We start from the raw sequence: 26,810 nt of genomic DNA on the forward strand, positions 1-26,810 counted from the left end.
CTATAATGTAAAGTATCATTATCAGGATTTTTATTTTCTTTGAGAGCTCGGGAGTTCGTATGCAAAAGCATTGCTACACAGCCTACCTTTTACGATCTTTGTCTTTGTGTTTGCACCCTTATCGATTTTTTTCGTAATATTAACGATTACTGTGAAGAAATGGAAACATTTAATTTAATATAAGTTTTTCCATTGGGTTTGTTTGTCTGCTAGTTCTCCCATAAAGGCGATTTTAAAGGCAAACCTTTTTATTGTACACATCATGGTATATTGGCAGGCCATCGTCGTTTTTAGTTCCTCAAGCCCCCCCTTCCAGTGTGCCTGTATTGCCCGCATAAGCGCCGAATGCAGCAGAAAGTCACCTCTAGGTAGGTCATAGCGATCCAAGAGCACCGGAAACGACAGTAGCGCCCCGTCTTCATAAAGATCACCCAGGACTTGAATCCCCGCCTCCTCCCAATTCTGCAGTTGCGACCAATCTCCGCCATGCGGCAACGCTGTGAGCATTCCCAGCGGAATTTCGGGGGCGTATGGGTGGGTCACTCCCGCTCTACGTTGTGTTTGGTTCCAGCATAGCCTAAGTGTACGTTCTTCTTGCGTGAGATCATTAAGGGCTAGTTTCTGTTGCATAGCTATGTAGGAAAGTACATGTCTAGGTATTCCCAGGCCCCGCGTATCCTCTGGTCCTCGGAACTCAAGGGCTATTTCCTGGGTATATATCTGTAATTGAGCCGCTAAGTAATACACTTCGAAGTCGGGTACAGCCAACCCCCCTTCTGATTTAGGTCTCATCAGAGTTGCAAGTGCCACTCTGCGTCGGCCCGTTCCCCAGAGGAAGGACACTATCAACGATTTCAGGTGCCGGAAGACATCAGGAGGAATCCAAACGGGGAGCGTCCTAAAATAATATAGCAGTCGTGGGAGCGCCACCATTTTTAGCAGCGCTACACGACCCGCTACCGACAGCGGGAGGGTGGCCTAGAAGGACATACTACCCTTCAGCGCTCTGATACTGCAAGAGATGTTGCCCTCTAAGATATCGGATGGGGTGTGGTAGATATAGACCCCCAGATATTTCAGACAGCTGGGTTCCCATCTGATTGCCCTGGTCGTGGTGGGCTGGGTCTCTCCCTTGCGTACTGGGACCAGTTTACCCTGAGGCCAGATATTTCACCAAAGGTGGTCAATAGAGTGTCGGCTCCCGTCAGTGCACCGTCGTCATCTTCAAGAAAGAGCAAAAGGTCGTCAGCGTACAGGGAAATGAACTGTCGCCCCGTCAAGGTCCGCAGTCCCCTATAATGGACTCCCGTACGGATCGACATCGCGAGGGGTTCCACCGCCAGTGCAAATAGCAACGGGGATAACGAACATCCCTGTCTCGTGCCTCTTTCCACCGGGTATTGTGGGGATATCAGCACACCTGATTTTACTCTAGCCATTGCTGAAGCATACAGCACAGAAGTCCATTGCAGGTGCTCCTCGCCCACCCCATAGCGCCTGAGCACCCTGTGGAGGTATTCCCATTCAAGGCTGTTGAACGCCTTTTCAAGGTTGACCGACAGTATCATGGGGTGGGGGACCTCCACATGGTCCTCTTCCAATAGACGTATCAGGCGGCGTATGTTCATAGTGGTGTTGCGCTTAGATATGAAGCCCGCTTTGTTCTCATGAACCAGCGCGGTCATGTGCTCCAGCAGTCGGGATGCTAGAATGCTACTCAAGATTTTGTAATCCGTTGTGAGCATCGACAACGGTCTGTAAGACGCCGTATCGTTGCTCTCTTTATCGGGTTTAAGCAGAGGGATCACCAACGCTTCGCGCATAGTGTGTGGTAGACAACCCAGTTGTTTCGCCTCTTTATAGACTACCATTAGACGTGGAGCCAACAGATCTATGTATTTGGCGTAAAATTCAATGGGTAGTCCGTCTAGCCCCGGAGTTTTATTGCGTGCCATCTGTTTTATGGCGCAACGGATTTCACTTAGTTCAATATCCTTGCCCAGGTTCTTCGCTTGCTCAGGATCTAACATCGGAAAGGGGAGTCCTTCTAAAAATTCATCTATGGCCGAAGTACCGGCTATCAATTTGCTCTGAAATAGAGTTTCATAATAGCTTGAGAAACTGTGTAGGATTTCAGGTTGGGTATATACTTTGACGCCCTCAGCTGTGCGCATAGATACTATGGGAGAGCTGTGTCTCATGGGGTTGGCAAGCCAGGCCAACAAGGCTCCTGATTTGTCTCCTTCCGCGTGGGACCTGGTTATGTATGTCTTGTGGTCGAAGCTACGCAGCCTTTCTACTTCAACTGCCACTGTTTCTTTCGCTGCTGTGCTCTGTTGTTGCAGCTCAGGGTGTCCAGGTCACAAGAGTTTCTTGTCTGCATTATCAAGATCGTCTAAAAGCACCCTACGCATTCCCACCTTTTTAGCTATACAAAACCCTGTTACAACTACCTTAAAGGCATCCCATTTTGTCGCTCTCTCCTTAGCCGTTCCTTCATTCTCTGCGAAGTAGTGAGTTATCCTTTCCCCTAAATCCTTATGGAAAAGTGGGTCCTCTAGCATTTCGGGGCGTAATCTCCAGGTAGGAACACAGGAGGTGCCCGGAAACCACCGCACGTCAACCAGTAAAGGATTGTGATCAGAGATCGTCCTCGTCAGATATTCGGGTTTTGCAACTGTGGGTATCAGCGTTGAGGAGCACAACAGCGCGTCTAGCCTCACATGGAGCTCGTACATTCCCGGGAAAAAGGAGTAATCTCGGGTGTGCGGATGTTGGGTTTGCCAAATGTCAGTCAGACCCCACTTTGCTTGCCACTCCAATCTACCCTTAGTTATTCGATGTGCTGGGGAGTTCGCCAACGGGGGGTGCGATCTATCAAGGGTAACATCTAACACTGAGTTGAAGTTGCCTCCCATCAGCAGCGGTCCCACTAAGAAGTGGGCCAGGGAGCCTGACAGTGTCGCAAAAAAGGTTAACTGGTCCACGTTGGGTGCGTAAATGCTGCAAATGTTAATGTCCCTGCCTCCCAGTTTACCCGCTATGGCCTCAAACCGCCCCCCAGAGTCTACGACGTGCTTGGCCACCTGAAAAGGGACTCCGGCCCTAATCCAAAATCAGCGCGCCCCTAGCATAAGCTGAATATGTAGTGTTGTATATTTGGCCTCTCCATCTGCGTTGCAATGCTATCCCCTCTGCCTTTGTTAAATGTGTTTCCTGCAGTAACGCTATTTGGACCCCTCTACGTACTAAATAGTCATGTACTTTGTGTCGTCTCGTCATAGTGTGTAGACCCCGTACATTCCAGGTAATGCTTTTCAAGTTAGACAATTCACCCATTGTCCCACAATGTCCCGTGCTACCTCCTCCACCCAATTTCCACTTGGTTCAAATATGAAAAATCCTCAGCACCGATGGCGTGCCCACCCCCCAACAAAATAACATTTCCCAAATCCTCCACCCCCCCAGAACAGGACCCAAAGATCGCAATCTAGTACAAAACAGTGGTCCTTGATGAGGCTCAGTATTAACAGCGACAATAAATATAGACTGAAATCAGTTCTATATAACTACTATCCAGCCGGATAGTAAGATTTAATCAGGAAACAATTATAAAGGTTAAACGGCACATGAATAAAGTGGGACACAGCCCTGTATCCAAAGCATAAAGGAGAAACCAAGTAACAAAAAGGACAATCAGGCAAAACAAGGTGCTTGTCTGCAAATGTCAAGGGTTAAACAAGCGTGGTAATCAACAACCGCTACACGTTACATTTGAATACGTTTGTGTGCACTGTGTTTTTAAAAGACATTTCGACCCCTTTTACACAATTATTGGGATCATCATCAGGATAACATTAGATAAATGCCTGAAGGACATACATCTAAATGGTCACATACAAAATTATTGTGGGAAAAAATAATAAAAAGAACAGTAATATGAGGATAACGTAAACTGAAAGGGAAAACCCGTTTTCACAAAGTGCAAATCGCGTAGCAAGCACATGCCTATAAAGGAAGCTATAGGCGTAGGTAGATCAGTCACGCATTTTAGCTGTACAAGTGAAATAAAAGGAGATGCCTGGCGAGGAGGAAGGCTAGCCTCAAGGGGCTGGCGCTTCGTGTTAAGCCAGGTTGTGAAGGAGCTCAGTAGTAAAGTGGAGAACTTGAAAGCACGCGAGGTGAGCATAACAAACCTGACAATGCAGGAAGAAAGCGGCGGAGATCAGGTTCCTTAATAAGGAAGGGGGTTCCAAGGAATCTCAAGGAAGCAGAACCTAGTGGCGCAGGAGTCTGGAATAGAAGTGGGTATTAACCACAGCGACCCGTTGGGAATAGCGGGTGGATGGGGCAGCCAGGGCGTGAAGGCTTACCTCAGGCTAGAATTAATGAATGCTACTGAACACAGGGAGTATGTGTTGGGAGTGAGGTACAGTACTTTGTGCCTGGTTCAGCTTGGGTTTCTGAAACAAGGAATAGAGGAAAATTGGTTTGGGTGGCAAACTGGTCCTGGTGGGAGAGCTAAGGCTATGGTAGCAGAAGCTTACCTTATTCCGGCAATAGCCAGGCGGTGCTAAAGAGCAGGGGGTCCGAGATGGCTTAGGGATCCACAGGGGGATCTATGACAGAATTTCGACAGACAGAATTTCGACCTACACAAATATCGGCGTAATTATATCGATAGCAAAAATATCGACGCCCTATGTACAACATGGTAAGTACCAAAATATCGAAAAATTAATATCAATGTAAAAAATATCGTTGTTAAATATATCGATTTTTTAAAATTTAAAATAACATTAAAAAAACTGTAAAAAATACATAATTACTTAAACATATTTAAATATATGTAATAATTGTTAAAAAAAATAATAATACATATTTAATTAAAAAAAATAATAAATAATATATAATATATAATTACTTAACAATAATTACTATTCCCACTCCAGTGGGTGCAACAGTAGGGAAAACTGACCCTGAACACTAAAAATACCCCTTTACCCAAAAACCTAAAACTGACCCTGAACCCTAAAAATACCCCTTTACCCATAAACTGAAAACTGACCCTGAACCCTAAAAATACCCCTTTACCAAAGAACTGGAAACTGACCCTGAACCCAAAAAATACCCATTTACCCAAAAACTGAAAACTGACCCTGAACCCTAAAAATACCCCTTTACCCAAAAACTGAAAACCCACCCTGAACCCTAAAAATACCCCTTTACCAAAGAACTGAAAACTGACCCTGAACTCAAAAAATACCCCTTTACCCAAAAACTGAAAACTGACCCTGAACCCTAAAAATACCCCTTTACCCATAAACTGAAAACTGACCCTGAACCCTAAAAATACCCCATTTACCAAAGAACTGAAAACTGACCCTGAACCCAAAAAATACCCATTTACCCAAAAACTGAAAACTGACCCTGAACCCTAAAAATACCCCTTTACCCAAAAACTGAAAACTGACCCTGAACCCTAAAAATACCCCTTTACCAAAGAACTGAAAACTGACCCTGAACTCAAAAAATACCCCTTTACCCAAAAACTGAAAACTGACCCTGAACCCTAAAAATACCCCTTTACCCATAAACTGAAAACTGACCCTGAACCCTAAAAATACCCCTTTACCAAAGAACTGAAAACTGACCCTGAACCCTAAAAATACCCCTTTACCAAAGAACTGAAAACTGACCCTGAACCCAAAAAATACCCCTTTACCCAAAAACTGAAAACTGACCCTGAACCCTAAAAATACCCCTTTACCCAAAAACTGAAAACTGACCCTGAACCCTAAAAATACCCCTTTACCCAAAATTAATTAATATTACAAATAAATTACTTCCCACCCTATTCCCCTATAAACCCACAACCCGCTCCAGTAGTAAAACATATAATTTAGTTAAAAATACACATAAATTATCAATTAATTAATCAATTAATCAATTAAAATAAATCATTGCCAATTAATATTTAATTGCAAAATAAATTAATCATTGAAAAATAATTATTTAATTACAAATAAATTACTTCCCACCCTATTCCCCTATAAACCCACAACCCGCTGTGGTAGTAAAACATAATTTAGTTAAAAATATACATAAATTATCAATTAATTAATCAATTAATCAATTAAAATAAATAATTGCCAATTAATATTTAATTGCAAAATAAATTAATCATTGAAAAATAATTATTTAATTACAAATAAATTACTTCCCACCCTATTCCCCTATAAACCCACAACCCGCTGTGGTAGTAAAACAAATTATTTACTCTTATATATTTTTAAATTATAAAAACATATTAAACACATATTATAACAATTAATTTAAATACTTAACTTATATTTCTAACACATATTAGTAAATCGAAATTACTTACATCGATATATATGCTATCGATATTAGTAATTTCGATATATATGCTATCGATATTAGTAATTTCGATATTACTTACCTTAGGGTCGATATTCTGGCCATCGATATTCTGGACATCGATATTCTGTCCCATCGATATTAGCAACTCGATATTAGTGTAGGTCGAAATTAAAAACTCGATATTTTGACTGTTTACCTCCACAGGGATGAGCATGGAGACTCAATGGTCTAGAGAAGGGGAGGGAGGTAATTAGGGCCAGGGTAGTGAAAGAGGGTTTAGCAGAGCAAGCGGCAGTGAGCATATGAGGGATTACCTCAGCTAAATTGATACAAACGTTGCAGTGAGCAGGGTGTCTGTGTGACAAGTTAGTTCGGTGGTCTAAAAATGAGAAGGGAGGCAATTAGGGCCAGGGTGAACCAATAGGGATAAGATAGGCAAGCGGCAGCGAGCTTGCGAGGGCTTACCTCAGCTAAAATAATGCAGATGGTGATGATAGCAGGGAGTCCGTTTAAGCGAGTTGGGGAGGTTGAGTGACCTTAGGGAATGCGTGCCAACATATGGTTCCTACGTCTAGGAAACAAAAGGGGGGAAATTAATTTAAATTACTAGCAAAATATTCGCCATTGTAACACTAGGGCAGTGGCCGCAACGCTAACCTTTGAGTGGCAGTTGCCGTGCGGTGCTCATAAGCAGGGGGTCCTGGACGGCTGGACAACCGTCTGAGTGAAGCACGGTGGCTCGAATGAGTGCTGCGTGCGCTGTCGACTGGTGTTAAATGCCTAGACTGCGCACGCAAGTGGGGCGGCCATGACAGTGGCCATCTTGGGTGAGGAGGCCTGGAGGATACTAATGAAGTCTATAGGTTGGGTGGGTGCGCGAGCATAGCGTGCACTGTGCGGAAACTCTGGCGGCCATATTGAGTGAGGCAGGGAAGTTGGTGTGATCGAAGTGAAAAGAGTAAATAGAGTGCAGATGACTGAAAGAATTTCAACCGAAGAATGCATTGTCTTTACAGAAAACCTTTGTGATTCAAAACAAATTATGTGTAACACAGGATATGTTTAGAAACGTATGAACATGGGTGCAGAAGGGAATGGAAATTGAAGTTTAGAACTTTACAGGTCTAGAAAAATGCAGAAATTGCTCAAATTAGAGTTAGCCAGTCCTCATTCCTGTTGGGTCAATTTTTTATACTTTCTGTACGTAAAATCCATTTTAGTTCTTCTTTGTTCAACAGGCAAGCAATATCCCCGCCTCTTGGGGGAGGCTTGACCAAACTGATTATTGTCAAATTAAGGTCATCTTCATTATGGCCCAAATTGGTGAAATGTTCAATGAGAGGGGCATTGGGTGTCTTACATCTGATTGTCTGATCCACCTACGCCTATAGCTTCCTTTATAGGCAGGTGCTTGCTACGCGATTTGCACTTTGCGAAAAAGGGTGTTCCCCTTCAATTTACGTTATCTTCCTGTTTCTGCCCTTTTTCTTATTTTTTCCATTTTTTTCCCCTCATGAATTTTGTATGTAACCATATAGATGTATGTCCTGATGATAATCTCAATAATTGTGGAAAAGGGATCGAAACGCCGTCAACTTTTAAAAACACTGTGCACACAAACTTATTCAAATGTAATTTGTAGCAGTTGTTGTTGATTATCACGCTTATTTAACCCTTGACATTTACAAACGAGCACCTTGTTTCACCTGATTGCTCGCTTGCGAGATCTATTGTTGTCGATTTAGCTTCCGAAGAGGAGGTGGAAGCTCCAACCATGCTTCTTATTGGCGCATCTCCCAAATGCCTGCTTTTCATTGGGAGGGAGGCATGTTCTGTTCCCTCCCTGTCTCCTGCTCGGCGTGCCTGCCCGGACAGGAGATGTGTACGCATATGGTGTACGGCGCTACTTCCCACATGGTGTCCAAACATACATGCTGGCTGGAGATGCACTCACTGTGGTGTCCACACATGCAGGCTGGCTGGAGGTGCACTTGCCGTTCCCGCTGCACACGGAGCGAAGAGGTGCGCTTACTTTACATTAAGACCCGCTTTGTGAAGCAGACCCTGGTACCGCTTGTTTTGTTAACGCCTGCTTCAAGCAGGCGCAGGGGTTTGATGCAGCATTGGCCCAAAACTGACTGAGTGAAATCTTGTAGATTTCTCTCAGCCACTTTTGGGAGGCGTTCCTGTGCCGGAACGCCTCCCCCTGCAATGGTACGCCTCTTCTGGCGCAAGGCTTTACAACGTGACGCATCTGGGAGATGCTCACGTTGTAAATACCCTGCAGCAAGGCGCATATTTTGCGTCACCGTTGCGTCACAAAAGTGACGCAACAACGGTGTAAAAGTGGCGCAAGGGGCTTGTAAATCTGCCCCATGGTCTTTAGCCCTCCAAATGGTAATCTCAGATGAGATGTCCTCGGGGGAGCTCATGCAGCTCAATTCTTATTTTTGCTCAAGAGTAATCGTTTGCAGTCCCCAAACATTAGGTTGTCCCCCTCCATCCACCTCTGGGGTCAGAAGAACGCAGCACATTTATATACTTGGTGGTGAATATCTGTCAGATATGAAAGACTCCGATGCTTCTTTTTGATGGCACAGCTTATACAGCAGGTGCGCAGGAGTCACCTGAACTCCACTAGTCACCCATGAGTGATGTAGTTTCTGCCTGGTTTGCATCAGCTGTCACAGCTCCCCATCTCCTGAGCATCTTTTGCTGTCCTCCTGCAAGGACACCTACAGTGCTCCTTCTCTGCAGTCAGTTGGCTCTGCAGCAGCATCTCATGACAAGCCATTGAAATTTCCCTCTCCAGTCAGGAAAGACTTAAAACATGGCACACAGGAAAGAGAGGCTGCCACACTCAACTACCTCATAACCTGTGGGAGCTAGCCATTTTAGTAAATAAAAAGGGACAGGAAAGGGCAGAGGAAACTCCCTAAACTTCAAAGAGGCCCTCTCCTCCACTCTCAAAATTATGAGCCACTAGAGAGGATCCCCGGAATGTCCTGGAAGAACCCTAAAATTCACAGTTCTATCTGGGGCTTCCTCCGCTCCTCCCTCTAAGGTAATACTTGAATGTAGGAAACACAACATGGATTTCAGTGTGACTATGCGTCACTTAAGCTCCACACTCATATCCTTTACACTCACAGACAGATACAACCATGCAACATTCATTGATGGCGAACGACCTGCTTGCAAAGGACTAGAACACTACCTTCAAAAGTTTGGAGAGTCTAATAGGCAACTCTCCCTAGCAGGGTCAGAGAAAAGAAGCCTTCCTTGCCACTACAAATGATATCACTGTCACCACTGTCATTCTTCTTGCGTATACATTCTTATTGTATATTGCCGTCCACAAGACATGTCCAGATTCTGGAAGGAACTAAAAGGTAAACTCAACCTGATTCCTTGCAGATTCAAAAATAAATCTTGGCCGTGATTTCAATCTCTTGCTGAATCTACTTCTGGAGAGATAATTTTGCCAAAAATTCAGACACTTCAAACCTTGTTGGTCTATGGTTCATACACAAGCCAGTGTGCCTTGAATTTCCATTAATTTCCCCTCCACGCTAGAGCTATCTGAGGATTGGTTTTTTTCTGATCAACAGATCTAAGATTTAATAAACTGAAATCACAACTGTCGAACCTATGTGTGTCTAAACAATATATGTTTTCATCCATCCATTGGTCTGTGCATTCCTATGCGTGAACTGAAAATATGGCATCTAAGTCATAAAATTAACGAATCTTCCTGTAATTCCAGAATAATCCAGTTGGACGTTAAGGAACTTTCCCTAGCCGTAGGAGATTTTACGGCAAAAAATCAACCATGAACTGGATATAATAAAAAAATCATGAACTAGAAAAAATAAACATTACAAAGCAGTCACTCCTAATAGTAAACTAATTAATACATTGGAAGAGTGAACATAATAATTAAAAGATCAGGAAAAGCGGGTGTATATTCAGAAGAAGCCTCATTTATGTACATTTATTATGTCTAATAAAATGTCAGCCGACTACTTAAAAAACAGAGAAGCTAACTCTCACATCAAAGTGTAAATATTCACCTCCTGTGATCTCACATTTAAAGATAGGGATATATAACAGCAGAAATTAATAATTTTTATAATTAAATTATATAATGAAGAGTTCACTCTTATACAGAGATGATAGAAAGTTTATTGAGAAAACTTAACTTTTGTCATTGAAAACTAGTGATAGATTAGAACGAGAGAAGCAAATAATACTCACAGAGGTTAATAAAACAATATCCTGTTTCCCAAATAAAACACAAATCTGACAGCCTTACTGCAAGCTTTTATGAAACGCTCACAACCTTCATCTCTCTAACAAGTCAACAACTTTGTTGAAAACTGTAGAGTAATAAATGATGGTAGTATAAACTGCTTGGTCGCTGTGACTAACACATTTCTACAAAATATCTTGCAATGTAAATATATTATCCCTGCACGGCGCTTTGGAATCCCGATTGTTCATTTGGCACTATATCCATTTTCTCAACTCAAGCCTGTAGGCGCTCACTTAAGTACATACAAAATTATTTCACAACAGTAACTAGAAGCGCTATTTTGTGATGGTTATTAGGAGTATCCCGCTTTCCATGCTTATAGTGGAAGGAGAATACTATCCCTTAAAGATGAAAAAAAAATCCCAGCAAGCATGCCTTTCCAGTACAATGGGGGCGAATATCTTTCCCCATAAATCAACTTTCTTTTTAAGTACTGCCAAAGGAAGTTCCTCTGGCCCTTCAACTGATAAATATCTAGCCTTCCTTATTAGGGGCATACCCTCATCCTTAGTAGGCATTCACAAGTTGGCCTGGGGGTAATGGATCTATGTGGTATGTAACCTAAACTCCTAGTACATGATTGTTTGAAGCATGAAATTACAAAACAAACAAATTATGTGCTGATTCTACAAGCTGGAGGAAATATCTTGACTGCCCTCACACCTCATGCCTCAGCAAATATTTTCTAGAATTTGATGGGCCTCTTTCCCAATGTTGCATCTAAATGAAAGGGTCCACATTGGGTCTGCCTTTCCACTTGAAGTCCTGGCTTTTATCTGACAAAATGTCTCTTTTAGGGGGGATTTGGACTGGGATGTAGATCTTGTGAGCATATCAACGTATGTAATTGGCAACTGATTTTGCTCTCCTATTCGCCCTTACAAACAAAGTAGGCTTTCCCCCCCTTAGTCATTAATCCATCTTTGAGATTACCAATGTAACTAGAATTGATTACAGTTGAAAAATCTCTTCCAGTGGCCTTGAATATGCTGCTGTCTTGATGTATCTTTGGGCTCTCCATTTTGATTTGCAAAGGTCCAACGTTTGGGGCCCTGTTGTTGAGGGATAAAACCAGGACTTTACGTGGCCTGGGTCCCTCCAGGTCTCTGGCCCGGTAGTAACAGAAAACAGACATTGAAACGGGTCCCTATCGGGATGTATATTCATGTTAACTTTACTGGCAGAAATACTGATCAGTTTCTCAAAAATGAATGTTAAAAACTTTAAGGTAATCCATGTCAGTGACTTAATTCCTGTTTATATTTAACGTTCTACTTAATCTTGCATTCCCTAAGTATTAGCTATGTCCAGAATGTTGTGTTTGTTTATTTTCCTGTAGCTCGTTACTCTTGTATAGTGCTTACTTTGAAATGAGTCCCCTCTAAAGTGTTTATAACGGTAAACCGCCTTTACATCACAGCTTGAAGGACGCTGTTCCTCAGCAGTGAGTTATATCTCAATGGGGTGACCCGAAATACTACCGGACCCGGGTAAGATACAGTACAGTGAAAAATGGTCCCAGTAGAGCTATTTAGTGCAAGATGCTAAAATAAACCATTCAAGGCATCACAATGACACATCAGCAATAAATACAATTTTTTTAAAACTTTTTATTCATTTTCAGTGTTTCAACAAAATGAGTCAGTCGTTTATATAAGAAAGCATCATAGCACCACACTTCATTAGAACACAGTTTAACAAGTAGCACAAATGCACAGTTTTGCCAGCTGTCAGTAGTTAGAATCAAGCCCTGTCCCACCACCCACAACATCTCACCCTTCACCCGTCTCTGAGTCATCATCCTCTCTATCTGACAGTGGATCACCAATACCCCCCTGTATTCATTCCATGTCCCCCAGATTTTAGTCCATTTTTTGGGGCATCCTCTACTACTAAACTCTGCCATTTCGGTTATCATGGCCTCATCTATGTCCCTGCCCCACGCTGCTAGAGACCGCACCTCCACCCCACCCCACTTTTGTACTATATTCCTCTTAGCTATCATAATTCGTAGCGTAACCCAACTCTGCCCATATCGTGTGAGATCATTTGGCTCCCATATATTTATCAGGCATCTGCGTGGTTCTGGTATGAGCGACACCCCCTCTGATTGTGACATAGTGCGCAACACGTGTCCAGTACGCTGCTATTCTGGGACATTCCCATATAGTATGAAAAAATGTTCCCTCTTCTCCGCAACCACAGAGACAGAAGGGGTGTTCTATTCTTCCCATCTTGTGCAGAACAAGTCTGGTGTAGTATGATCGGTGCAAGATTCGGAGTTGCACAAGTCTAAGGCGCGAGGGTATGCCTACCTCCCTTGGGAACGCCAACGTTTCTTGCCATTCTAAGTCGTCCATATCACCTATGTCTTGCGACCATTTAGCTCTCAGGGGTCCTGTTGGGTCGGGCAGGTTGTTCACTAATTTACGGTAAGTAAAAGAGGTGGCTTTCTTCTGCATGTGATCAGTTAGTAACCTATCCTCCATAGGGGATGGCTCCGGGACTTCGGAGCCGGGTGGCAGCGCCATCATCAGGGCATGTCTAATTTACGTGTATCTAAATACTTCAGAGGGCGCCAATTCGTAGAGGTGTTGAAGATGCTCAAATGACACTATTTCACCTCCCTGCCACAAATCACCCACTGTTGATAATCCTATATCATCCCATTGATCGAAGCCTTTGCTGTTTCAAAGTCTGCCTAGTTTTTTAGTGTCCCATAGTGGAGTAAGCTGGGTCACTACCCCTGCCACCCTAATTTGGCCTGAGCGGTATGCCATAACACCAGAGTATGGCGCAGTGGGCCAGACATTGCTAACGCCATTTTCTTGTCATATAGTGGAGAACGCATACCCCTTGTGCCAAGCTGAGTTCTGTCTGCCTTGAATGCCGGATCCGATTTTGGGACATGTAACCAATGGTTAATCACCTTCAGCTGCGCTGCCAGTAATAGAGTTGAACATCAGGGAGCGCTATTCCCCCATCATACCATCCTCGCACCAATTTGGCTTGTGCGATACGTGCTGGCCTATTACCCCATAAGAGGCTAGAAACCTGCGCCGAGATAGCCTTGAAATAAGTTGCCGGTACTTGGTATGGCGTATTCTCTAATACATATAAGAAACGAGGCAAGGCCATCATTTTAAAAAGCGCTGCCTTTCCTAATAACGTTAGTGGCAATGTTCCCCAGTGACGCACTTCTCGCCTAAGACGCTCCAGTGGCGGCTGTAGGTTTCTGTTAAAAAATTCTCCAGAGTCCGCGGTTCCGTGGATACCCAAATACTTAAACGTAGTTTCCGCTATCTTAAGCGGGCAACTATCAGGAAGATGTGGCGGAGGGCCGCGCAGCACGTAGAGTATTGATATGGACCAGTTAATGGTATAACCAGAAGCCGTACCGTAAACCGTACACACATTCAGGAGGGTCAGTATGGATCACCTCGGTGTGGCCAGATATAACAGGATATCATCGGCGTAGAGGGACACTTGGTCCTCCCAACTTTCTGTCCACTTGAGGCCTCGTATCGTCGGTTTCCATCATAGCCATGCCGCCAAAGGTTCCAACACCAGCGCGAAAAGTAGCGGCGACAGTGGGCAGCCCTGGCGCGTGCCTCTCGCTATAGAAAAATTGTCTGATATATGACCATTGGCAGTGTCATGTGCCATAAGCTTGGTGTACAGGAGTCTAACCCAAGAGCAAAATTTTGGTCCAAACCCCAGGTGCCTTAATACTGCGAAGAGAAAGGGCCATTTGACCATATCAAACGCCATATGCGCGTCTAATGAGAGCACCACCTACGGCTCCTCCAGATAGACTGCGCAAGCAAGTACCCCATGCAGTCTCCTCAAATTAAGGGCCGTGTTCCTGCCTGGCATGAAGCCCGATTGGTCTGGGTGTATGAGTGCTGACAAGTGCGGTGTGAGCCGACTGGCTAACAGTTTTGCGAGAAGTTTGGCTTCCGCATTTATCAGGGAGATGGGTCGGTACGAGGTACACCTATCCGCTGGCTTTCCAGGTTTCAAAATAGCCACTATTGTGGCAGTGCGTGTGTCCGGTGGGAGTTCACCCACCTTCAGAATATCGATGAACATGTTTAACAGGTGAGGCGCAGTGGTTTCTGCCGTTCTTTTATAAAACTCAATCGGAATGCCGTTCGGACCTACAGCTTTGCCCGACTGCAGCGCACCGATGGCTGCATGCAGCTCGTCAACCGTTAGGTCACCCTCTAGTTCTTTTGCTGCTTCCGAAGTTAGTTTGGGCATGTTGAGGTCCTGTACATAAGTCAGCGCCTCCTCTATGGACATCTCCGAATCTGATGAGTAAATGGCTTGAAAGTGTCGCGCCAGTGTGCCCACTATTGTGTGCGGGTCGGTTGTGATCTCCCCACCTCTGTGTAGAGCTGCGCAATCCACCTCTCACTTTTTTCTCTCCTGTATAGCCACGCTAGTAACTTCCCGGGTTTGTCGCCAAAGTCATATACTTTGTGTCGCGTTGCCTGTATCTTTTGTCTGGTCAATGCTGTGAGGTGTTCTTTGTGTCGTTGCTGCTAAAGTTGGAGGTTGTGGGATGCTTCAGGGGTGGGTTCCCCAGCGTGATGGGCTTCTGCAGTGTGCATTTCGGACTCTAGATTCTGCAGTTATAGCTGCCCCTCCCTTTTATGTGCCTTAATGGAGGCAATGGCCTGACCCCTGACAACTGTCTTAAATGCCTCCCAGAGGGTGGTTGGTGAGGCAACCAATCCCATATTGTCTTGAAAATATTGGCCTGTTCCTTTTTTAAGCACCCGTCTAATTTTCGTAACCTGTAAATAACCAGGGCGTATCCAGTAAATGCGGCGCCTCTTCTGTTGGTAGTAAGTGTACCTAAGCAATATTGGGGAATGGTCTGAAATGCCCCAGGGTCTGATTTCTATAGTCTCTACATTTTTAAGGCTACCCATGGAACCCAAGAAATAATCTATCCTTGTTAGGCTATTATGGACTCCCGAGTGATACGTAAATTGGCGTTCTGTTGGGTGGTGTCTTCTCCACATATCTATAAGGCCCATAGCATCCAGGAAACTCCCCAGGCGTGACCCTTCCGATGTACCAGACCTATCCAAGGTTTCATTCAGAGTTGCATTAAAATCCCCTCCAATAATAAGCTCTCCCTCCGGAAGTCCGAGCAGGAACTCATTGAGGTCTGGTAGGGCCACTGCATGCAACGCTGGGGGGGATGTAAACAGACACTATGTTTAGGGGCCGTCCTTCCCACTGTGTAATTATAGCAGCAAATCTCCCCATGCTATCGGACCTAACATCATGCAAAATCAATGGAAATTGTTGCTTCAGCAGTATGCCCACCCCACTGGATCCTGACGTGAATTCTGAGTGGACCATCATTTTGTATCCCCATCTGTCCATCGCCTTACTTGATGTGCCAGTAAGATGTGTCTCTTGCAGTAATACTGCTGCCGGGCAACCCTTTTTGATGCATTGGAGAACTATGCCTCGTTTAATCTTATCACCAAGACCCCTTACATTCCATGTGAGTAGGGAGAGAGTAGACACCATGGGACCAGGGTCTACAATTACCTCATCCTGCGCCATGCCGTTCGGTTTCACGCCGACATGTCCAGTAAGACCATTTAGATTCTTCAGGAGAAAGGTAAAGCGTTTCTTAGTGCGTGCTACGACTGCATAACTGACTGTGTATTGAACCATGTAATAACCATCTTGCGAACAAACTTGAAACAATCCCTTCCCCCCCATCCCCCTCCCTGCCTCCCTGCTATGCGGACCCAAAACTGCCCGCCACCCCAACTCAGCAGAGTGTTTAGAACCCAATCCCTTAACCGTTACTTGCAACAATTTATTTTCTTAATCATTGTTTGGTTATTGAAGTCAACACGATTGTCTATACATTTGATAGAACGGTGCTTGAAAAAGAGGAAGGGAGAAGAAAAAGCGCTCACGAAGAATGTGCATTTGTGAGGGTTGCAGAGAAGGAAAGGTAATGTGCAATATATACATCAAGTTTTAGCTAAAACCTGTCAAGCCTATAACAGGCAAATTATTACAAAGAAATCATAGCATTCTATTGACGTAGAAAACAAATCTTCATCATCTGAGCTTGCAAATATTTAAGGACCGATTGTCGACGTATCGACCCCTGTATGTAGGAAAGGTTATTGAGTCCTTAGCCTCGGGTCTTCATCAGAAAAAGAGAGGGGAGCACCTAACCAATGGCAGCGAGAAAATCAGGCTGATGAGAAAAAGCAGTGGGCTCTTTAAAGGTCTCAGAGATTGCATCTCGAAGCGATCTAAGTGAGCATCATGGCCTCGTAGTCCACCGAGGGCGGTGGGTCAAAAATCCCACACTCCTATAGAAACGTCCGTCACTAGCCTCCTTGAACGAGATTCAATAGACTCCTATCTGTATCAGAATTGAAAACTTGAGCCAGCCATGTTCAAGAGCCTCTTGGAAACTGAAGCTCAAAATGAGCCGAGATTTCACAGGAGGCAACTAGGCATAGTGGCTGCAGCTCCCGCCATGTATGAAGGGGAGCCAGGCTTTAATCCGGGTCTTGGCTCAGCATCCTGCGAATCCAGACAAATCTCCATGCTGGAAAAAAATGACTGTAGTCTATGTCTTTTTTTAAGTGCTCTTATTTCCATGGCCAACATTCCAAAAATACAATGTGGACCCTGCCTGTCACTCAGACTCTAGTCTCATGCTCCAAGAATGAAAGATGAAGCGTTAAGCTTTAATGCCATAATGTGTGGGTACTCGCAAACATTTCCCCTGGTGCCACCAAGTACTGTCTGTGGTATGCACGAGGAACACACAGATGCCAGCAATATGAGGGTCATGGTGATGAAAGTTGGGCGTAGAGGGACGCAAAGCAGATGCACAACAAACGGAGCCTTCAAGTGACTTCTGTCTGCCGCCAACGCTGTAGTCTCATGCACCAAGAATTAAAGTGAAACCATTAACTTATAATGTAAAACGTGAGAAGGATACCCATCTGGTGGCTGAACTGCAATGTGTGAAACCAGAAAACCTGGTATCAGTCCTGGCTTCCCCACTTGAAAAAATTGTGTGATCCTAGGCAATCAGTTAATTTCACTTTGCCTCTTATTTCTTCATTACCACATGAGAGCCCCTTAAAAATATATGAGTTCAAGATGTGTGCTGTAAAAAAGCCTTCTTGTGTTGTATTTAATAAACTATAATCTTGTTTCAATTATATAACAACCAAGGCTACACATAAGGTGCACCAGACAAATAGCTTGCCTCTTGGTTCACTAATGGCATTGTTTTCAGAATGAGTGTGGCATGAATGTTTCAAAGATCATGTTTGAAAACTATCATGAATGCCTCTCAATGCAGGGATACAATCTGATCTACTAAGGTGAACGCTCATGCTTGTTCATAAAATATACTTTTCTGAAGTTTGTAGAGAGTTAATCATGTTTTTACATGTTTAGTGCAGGATGTCTTTAAAACTAAAGGTGTTCCTAAACATAAGTTGTTTAGAACACCTTCTTTTCTTTTTTACAGTTACTTAGTTATTGTGTACATGAAGTATGCCTGTTTGTTTCATAGCTTTCTGGATGTCGCTGCTCTATCAAGTAAACAGCAGCTCAGTGTTGATGTTCACCAGGGGGCCACAATTAAAGGTCAGGAGGGTGCATGCGGCCCGCAGCTGTACTTTGAGTATCTCTGCCATAAAGAGATGCCAATGTAACGGCCAAAATGAACAGTGAGAAACTGGGAAATCAAGGATAAATCCTGGCTTCCATGCTTGACCAAATTGTGTGATCCTAGGCAAATGCTTTATTTTGCACTAACCTCCATTTTGCCCATTATCGCACGTTAGAGCAGATTCAAATATGTGCATTCAGGGTGTGTGCTGTACGACACTTCTTGTGCCTAATTTAATAGATTATAATTTTGCTGCATGTTTAATAAGAATTTAGCCCACATATAGGGTACACATGAATCCTGACATCCCTCCTAGCCAGGGCCACTAGAATTACTTAATTTTGTGGTTACTGTGCTTTCCACATAATTATGGGTTTGCTGCATAAGCCATCTGCTGCATAATATGTTTTCTTGCTCAAAAGGAGCAAATGTTATTAAAACTAAAACACTTGCTGCTGCACAGTGGAAAGCCCTTGACAGAGGTTATCTGGTCATCTTTCTGTGGCTTATTGCTGTACTTGGGTGAACGACAAAATCATGAGGTAATACTATCACGAAATGTGCTGCATTATGCCACACAATTTGCCACATAAATGAGTAAACCCTGCCACCTAATTTGGTCCTTTCTTGCCAACTATTTTCAGTAGACCTCTCTTGGTCACCCAGGCCCTCGTCAGCAGCAGGTTGGACTACGGAAACGTCCTCTACGCAGGAGCCTCGGTCAAACTCCTGAAACGACTTCAACGCATTCAAAAAGCCTCAACACGCCTGATCCTCGACATCCCTCGCCGCAGCCACATCACACTCCACCTGAGAGACCTGCACTGGCTCCCCGTCAACAAGAGGATCACCTTCAAGCTCCTCACCCACGCACACAAGGCACTCCACAACACCGGCCAGCATACCTCAACAGACGACTCACCTTCTACACCCTCATCCGCCAGCTCCGCTCCGCCGACCTCGCCCTTGCCACCGTCCCCCGCTTCTGAAGAGCGACGTCCGGCAGCAGATTGTTCTCCCACCTCACCGCTAAGACCTGGAACACCCTCCCCAGACTCCTACGGCAGACCCAGAAGACTTCTCAAGACCTGGCTATTCGAGCAGCAGCAGCATCCCCCTCCTAGCGCCTTGAGACTCTCACGGGCGAGTAGTGCGCTCTACAAATGCTATGATTGATTGATTAGTTCACTAATTCCATGACCATCAGAGTTGGGGCAGCACTGTTTCTGAGTTCATGTTTAAAAACTCCTACTTTTACTAAATGCATCTCAATGTAGTAATATAATCCCATGCACTAAGGAAAATCCGCTTCTGTGTGTTAAAGAAATGTGTTACTTAGAATGTTGATGTCTCTCTTCCTTGTTTCAATCTTAGGTGAATTGACATGATTCTTTCTTTTGTTGTGAGCCCTGCAGGACACCCTGCTGTGCATGTAAGCAGGGGCCGGGCTCACTTCACACCTAACAGCACTTCAAGTACCCATCTAATCGCTGTGATGCAGATGCAGTGAATAGATTTATTAAGCCCTTTCAGTCCTTGGCTGCGAAGCTCAGGTGAGGGGGACATTCCCTTGGATCATGCAACTCAGCACCACTGCTGCTCCCTGGGCCTTATAACACTGAAGTGTTTTGAATGAAAATGCGGGGCCTCTACCTTAGGAGCAGAAGTGGGGCCCTGGGCAGCTGCCCACACTGCTCATGCCCAACGCCATTCCCGCACCCATGTCTAACTTAATCCACAGTCTAACGATTTCAGAATTGAACCATTTTCGATATTACCTACAAGAAATTCATTGTTGTTACTCTGTTTATCTTAAACGGCTAACAGCCATTAGTGGTTTTAGGTGTGTGCCAGGTGTGGTGTTATATATCTGGATGCAACAACAGAAAGCCCAGAGAGGAACCAAAAGACCTGACGGGTGACACATTCTATGAATCACAGAAATGTAGTACACATGTTTAAGCCGCGCCCTATATTACATAAGCCACACCCTTAATTACACACACACACTTTTTTTTCATTCCACTTAAAGCCCTGGATTAAAAGGCAGGGCTGCGGCGGAGGATGGTGCAAAGAGAGATGTCTGCTGGCCGACCCTGTACGGGATTCCCTGACACATTTTTTTGAAGGGGAGGGTTGTTTTTAGGTCGGGTATTTATACGGTTGCTGTGCAGAAGCAGTTTTTCATCGGTCCCCGTCTGCTCTCTCCTTGGCAGGGACAGGTGTAAGCCGACTGTGTCGTACAAGCCTCTTTTAAAGGCATGACACAGCCACGCCAGGGGCGGCTGGTCCATAGGGGCGTTGGGGCAGCGCCCCCCTAGGCAATCACGAAGCACTGAATCGGGCAGCAAAGCAAGAATGTAAGCAGACAAATTGACAAAGACATTTAACAATTCGTCTGTTTACATTTCCGCCCGTGTGCTGGCAGCTGCTTCACTGCCTCATGTGCGCATGCCAGAGTAACAAACGCACAGAGCACGCAGGAGCAGTAGGAGTCCTTCCAGACTCCGACTGCGCATCTGCGAAGGGCGCTTTTTATTTCAGCACCCCCACTCCATTGACATTACATTAGGCATGCTGCGCATGCCTAGTGTAGTGCTGGAGTCTGGAGATGGGATACTGCTCGGGCGGTGACGTACAGTCGCCCTGTGCCCTGTCCCAAGCCAAGATACAGCAGAGTAGCCGGCAGTCGCATCCAGTCCTCTTCTGATTTGCCAGTCAAGTTCAAGGAAAAGAGCGGGGAGAAGTTAGTTCCTCTGACGTGATGTGGCGCGGCGGGACCAAAGCCGGAGATGCCAGGTAAGTTTATTTGTTTTTATAATCATTAAAGTAAACGCCTCCCCCGGACCGGTATGTTGCTATTATCCAAGTGATAAGGTTGTATGTATAATAAGAAACGTGTGTTTTTATATAGTGCTGCTCGGCACATTTGCCACTGGCAGCGCAGCGCTGTATTTAACTGATATTGCGATTACCCAGCCTGATGGTACTAACTCAGGATCACCTCGGATGGATGAAAGGCTGGGATGGCTGGGCAGGGATTCACCACTGTGTGACCTTGTGAATGAACCCACATCTCGGCGGCCCTTGCAGTGTGCACTTTGAGTTTGCCGATGGCCAAATTTGTTTAAAGTGCTCACCGCAGGTTATTGCACAAGACACTGTAGTGTCTTTGTAATAAGAAGAAACGTGTGTTTTTATATAGCGCTGCTCGGCACATTTGTCACTAGCTGCGCAACGCTGTATTTAACTTTTATTGTGATTACTCAGCCTTGTGGTACTCAGGATCACCTCGGACGGATGAAAGGCTGGGATGGCTGGGCAGGGATTCACCACTGTAACCTTCTGAACGCACCCACAACTAGGCGGCCCTTGCAGTGTGTACTTTGAGTTTGCCAATGGCCACATATTTTTAAAGTGCCCGCAACAGATTATCACAGCAGATTATTGCACAAGACACTGTACCTGATATGCCTTTTACAATACATTTGTTGGTGCAACAGCTCGTGCAGACACACCTGCGTGTATATATGGCTGTCAGTTTGGGTTGAGTCACAACTCAGGTTACCCAGCCCTATAGATGCGGGGACCCCACAGTTCTCTTCAGACCTCTTACACTTACAGGGATGATGTCTTCCTTACACAAAGAACAGCCAGGCGCGTGGCGGGACAGAGACATGTTGTGACTGAGAGGAGATGTGATGTGACGCGGGAGCAGAGTCGGAGATGCCTGGTAAGTTTTTTTGTTTTCATTTAATTAATCATTACATTAAACGCCTTCCCCCTCGCTGAGCGAACCCCCCCCCCCACCCTTGCCCCCCCCCCGACAGGAGGCCTGCCAATGTCAAGCTACCGGGAAGTCGACAAGGGTTTTGTCACTTACTTGACATCTTGGTTTATACCGCGCTGAAATGTACGAGTCACCTATTGTTGTTGGTGGGGTGTAATGGGCGCTCACAGCTCTAAAAACACTGCAAACAGAGACTCTGGCACAGTCATATTGTTGCAAATATCAGCTGCATGCATGGCATGTTTTATTTGAAAAACGGAGTGTTTTAATTTAAATCCACCAGCAGACACCATTGAAGTTTTATATTTTGTATGCGTGGGTGCACAGTTACAGTCGCTCCACTGGGCACAAATGTAGTTTTTTCACCGGTTGGCAGTAAGGGTGAGGAGGGCAGACCTGCATTATGAAACTGCTAGAGGAGAAGGGCAGTGTGATGAATGTGTCACTGTTCTCGGTCTCGCAGGGACCTCTGCCTCATTGCTTCCTGTTTGCTCTGTAAGTGGTGGCAATTTCCTGATCTTTGACATGACCTCACCGTCTGACATGGAACTGTATTAATATATATATATATTTTGGGCCTCTTCCCTGTCGGTTAGTTTCAACTAGTGTATGTTGTGGTTCATTATCTTCACTGTATTGATGATGATCTTTGGTAGACTGTGCGTGGCTGCAAGTGACTATTGTAGAGATTGTGGCATTATATTTTTGCAATTTTAATAGCGGTAGGTATGTGCTTAACATGTTGTTTCTTGTATGTGTGGATTGCTGAAGCTCTGCGATGACGCCGTATTCTGGGCACCTTCTGCATCAGCAGTAGCAACACTACTCGGTCAGACTATTTACAAACTGTTGTCACTGCCGTCTCACCAAGAGGAGGAGGTTAACTTTTAGTTCAGAGTGACTCCTCGAAAAAGTGCTGTTTTTGAATGCAAAGTAGAGGGGATGTTTCTCCCCTTTCCTGTTTTGCTGTTGGTTCCAATTGGAGAGCGACTGTTTTGGTCCTGCTCTGGGCAAAGCACTTTAGAATTCCTGGATCGAAATACAGCGCTGAGCCCGAGTCCGCTGTTTATGTGGAACAAATGGCTTGAAACCTGATTAAAACTGCTGGAAGCAGGCACTTCCCCACCCTTTTCAAAATGCAAGCAATAAATACAACCTTTTGTCAGGGCATAATAAACATGGGGCCTGTAGAGATAGTAATTTGTATAACTAGAATTTGGCCAAAAAGACAGCGTTTCTGCTCTGCTGCAGTGTAAACGATATAAATAGGTGCAGAGTCAACCCTTGTGCAGGTAAGATAACTGAAAGCCTTGCTTGCCACAATAAACAGTTTTAATTCAATAAGATACGTAGCATTTGTTATGTGTTCATTTTATTTAAATATTTCAAGGCTGCACTTTCACCATTGCTTTATAAACTTTAATGCTTCCTCAAATTAGCTTAAAGTACCATTTCCCCACTCTATTTCCAAAATATTCCCGTGGGTAGAACCCCATAAACTCACCTTATGACGGTAGAACTCGCGCGCGACAAAGCACCCACCCCCAACTTTTTCGCCCCACCACTTTCAAAAGTCACCAGCCGCCACTGAGCCACGCTTCCCCTCTGACCCTGAATACTCCTGGGCTACGTGCGCGCGAGGCGCTGGGCGGGACACGTGCGGGGTGGAATGTGCAAAGCTGCACTCCCTGCTCCGGCATCTAAGCAAACTTACTGCACAGGCTATATTTAGACGTACACATAGTTGCCTCGCTGCTGTGTTATTTTAAAGATCTACTTCCGCTCCCTGGGTTGTTTGTTTGCTGTCTCTTAGGAGGACGCACATCCGGACTGTCACTCTGTCAGCCAAAATCAAAGAGGAGTCTGGGGCACTTTGAAGAAAGTGAAACTACAGTGTTCCGAAGATCTTAAAGTGTTGTCAGAAAAAGTTGGAGTGGTTTACAGTCCCTTTATTGGCATTGCGCGGTGGGTAGGTCTAAAGACCATGGGGCTCGTTGATGAGTTTATGACGCATTGCGGCGCAGCAAGTCACCTGCACAGACCTGAGCTCTGGACACTGCGGATAGACAGAGGCTGGAATGGCTACAGGGACTGAAGGAGAAATCCAGGCAGACAGTAACTGACTCTACCCCAGCCCTGCTGCTCTCTAGAAGGTTGTGCTTACGGAGGCCAAACAAATCAACCAAAGACCAATATCCTGTAGTCACTACAGTTGATAAGCTCTTTTTTGTGATTCCAAGGTACAGGGTGTTCCCATAATTAGTCTGAGAACTGACCATAGATACAATTCTAAAATGGAGCAGGTCATATCAATTACTGTCTTCAATTGTGAGTGGTAGGCCATAACATTGACTAGGATACCAATAAATTGTTTGGTATCAGGATAAAAGCCTAAATCATTTAGTTCAGGTTTTCAAGTGATTCATTAAGCTAATACACATATGCGATTGAAGTGCAAGGTGTGATTTTTCAGCCTAGCCAAGTTCCCATCATGATGATCTCTGTGTTGCTCCTGTTAAGCTGGAGAAAGCTCTGGTACACTCTCCCATGATGAAGAATATGTATGAAAGCGAAGTCCTTCACTCTGATATTAGATGTATGTAGGTCATGAAAACCGTCTGTCAGGGAGTTAAGGTAGGTGTTGATAAGAGAAGACCATTGAACACTGTTCAACTCTGCAAGTAAGCTTTTTCGGGTTAGAGGTAAACTGGGTCATATTTACTTGTTGGGGTTTTTTATTAAGAAAGGCACTAACGCTCTCCAGAAAGTCCAGATGCTCCTGCTATGGTTTTCAACCAGGGAATCAGTAGAGCATGATCTACAGTGTCAAAAACAACAGAGGGACAAACAAAAACAGTAGCCCTATGCTTCCTTTGTCAGTAATATGGAGTAGATTATTGACACATAGTCTTCCTTTTTGTTTTAATTGCTTAAGAAAACGCAAAAAAATCAAAAGTGGACCAATAGTTTGGTGCAGTTTGGGCCTGTGAACCAACAACACTGCCACAGGGCTAATAGCTCTGCCGTGATATCTGGAAAATAACTTAGCAAGACTATTAGTGTAATTGTCAGATCTTTCTAAAGATCATATTACAGGTGCCGAGTCTCAAGATGGCGACCTAATCGAACATACATCTCTCCTCTCCATCTGAGCCTAGACTTGAAAAGCGGCTTGTCCAGGTGTCTGTAAACCCATCCCGGCCGCCAGCTAAAGATATTGTTAGCCTGACACAAGGGCTGACACAAGAGCCTGTTCTTGAGTGTTATGAGCGAAGAGGTGGCCAGCTTGAAACTGCGGCTATGACTGAGGACAGCGCCCACCATCTAGAGGAGAACGGAACGTTGAGTGCGGCCCAAGACGAGGACAGCAAAGGCAGCTAAGCTGTGGCAGAGGTCACACCAAGTCAGGGAGAATCTTGTTAAAAGCCTCCATTAAAGGCCTCAGAAGACTGGGGTGCATCTGATGTTGTGGTGGTGCAGAGTCTAGGGCACACCCAGATAGTGGCAGTATGCAAGATTCTGAAGATGATGGTGGCAGTGAGAGCCCATTGAGGAGGTGCAGGGACCTGGCACAACAAACGCGGCAGCATGAGGACCGAGACAGCAGCAGGGGGCGGAGGAAGATGTAGAGCTGGATCACTGACCTGGTCAGTGTGACTGCTCTCCACCCTGCACAGCTCCACCAGTAATTGCTGCCCTCTGAGCCCCTGAGCTCTCAGTGTTCGAGGCCCTCCTCCAGCCGCAGGCTGCTGCCTGCGCCTCATCCTTGGTGGTCCAGTATGAGAACACTCTTCTCTTTTGCTGTTCCTCCTCTCTTGGCTTTTTTCTGTTACCTATTTTCTCTTTTTGCTCTCTTTGCTCTCTTTTCTCTCTTATTTATTTTAAGAGTTTTATATAGCGCGAACAAGAACCTTGCGGGTATCAGAGTGCTTTACAAGCAAGATGTCAGGAGCAGATAAAAATATAGTAGAAAATATATAATTGAGTTTAGTACATAGAAGTAGCTACCAATAAAAAAATATATACAATACAAGGTTATATACAAACTTTTCCTGAGAATATAGTTATAATCTTGTTGCGAGAGATCCAATACAAAGTAGTCACTAAAAATCTGGATATAAAATATCCGGATATATGGGGAAACCTGAGTTCTTTACTGCACCAGAGGGGTTATGTAAGATCACGAGGAAAGACCTAAAGAACAATTGCTGGTTCCATCTGGAATCCCTGCGGCTCGGGGTTGAGCTCAATAAGGGCTCGGTCGTGCGGCACCAAATGTCGTTAGTATCTGTTAACATGCAACCCTACCTGAATTGGTGTACCAAGGGATTTGATAGGTTTTTACTCACAAGGTTTAGATTCGATATCTTCTTTCGCCTTGTTTAATTTCCCAAAACTAATGATTGGACCAAATTGCTCTGTAAGTGCCCATGTGATGGGGTGGCCGAACAATCAACCCTTCATGTGATTTGCTTTTTTAGATTTTACTGCAAAGAGAGAGCCCAATTGATTAAACCTTTTCTGAAAAACAGTGGAACATGGTACCAGTGCCGCCCAGCCTTACTGTATCTTCAGCTATTACATGATGAATTGTGTGTGGCCACTATGGCCGGTTTTCTAAAGAGTGTTTTTAG

Source organism: Lissotriton vulgaris, chromosome 5 (assembly GCF_964263255.1).
Source record: "Lissotriton vulgaris chromosome 5, aLisVul1.2, whole genome shotgun sequence".
Classification (NCBI taxonomy): Eukaryota; Metazoa; Chordata; class Amphibia; order Caudata; family Salamandridae; genus Lissotriton; species Lissotriton vulgaris.